The following is a 966-nucleotide window of genomic DNA, read 5'->3' on the forward strand; positions in this document are numbered from 1 at the left end:
ATCACTTCATGGGAAATAGATGGCGAAACAGTGGAAACAGTGTCAGACTTTATTTTGGGGGGCTCCAAAATCACTGCAGATGGTGACTGCAGCCATGAAATTAAAAGACGCTTACTCCTTGGAAGGAAAGTTACGACCAACCTAGATAGCATATTGAAAAGCAGAGACATTACTTTTCCAACAAAGGTCCATCTAGTCAAGGCTATGGTTTTTCCAGTGGTCATGTATGGATGTGAGAGTTGGACTGTGAAGAAAGCTGAGCACCAAAGAACTGATGCTTTTGAACTGTGGTGTTGGAGAAGACTCGTGAGAGTCCCTTGGATTGCAAGGAGATCCAACCAGTCCATTCTGAAGGAGATTAGTCCTGGGTGTTCTTTGGAAGGAATGATGCTAAAGCTGAAACTCCGATACTTTGGCCACGTCATGCGAAGAGTTGAGTCATTGGAAAAGACTCTGATGCTGGGAGGGATTGGGGGCAAGAGGAGAAGGGGATGACAGAGGATGAGATGGCTGGATGGCATCACTGACTCGATGGATGTGAGTCTGGGTGAACTCCGGGAGTTGGTGATGGACAGAGAGGCCTGGCATGCTGCAATTCATGGGGTCGTAAAGAGTCAGACACGACTGAGGGACTGAGCTGAACGGAACTGAACTGATGCACCTAGACTTGGTGCTCCATAACAAGAGAAGCCACAACAGTGAGAAGCCCAAGCACCACAATGAAGAGTAGCCCCCTCTTGCCACAACTAGAGAAAGCAACAAACACACAGCACAGCCAAAAGCTAAATAAATAATTAACTTTTAAAATTTACATAGTTTATTCATCTACACTTATCTGTCATTCCTACTTTTTGAAGAAGAAATAAAGAAGTGAACTTTTTTCTCCAAAACTGTATAAAATAATATTCCTCCCACCATTCTTCACCCTGATCATCACTACTTCAACTTACCACCACCCCCTTTACC

The sequence above is a fragment of the Bison bison genome, unplaced genomic scaffold (assembly GCF_000754665.1).
Source record: "Bison bison bison isolate TAMUID 2011002044 unplaced genomic scaffold, Bison_UMD1.0 scf7180017864519, whole genome shotgun sequence".
Lineage (NCBI taxonomy): Eukaryota > Metazoa > Chordata > Mammalia > Artiodactyla > Bovidae > Bison > Bison bison.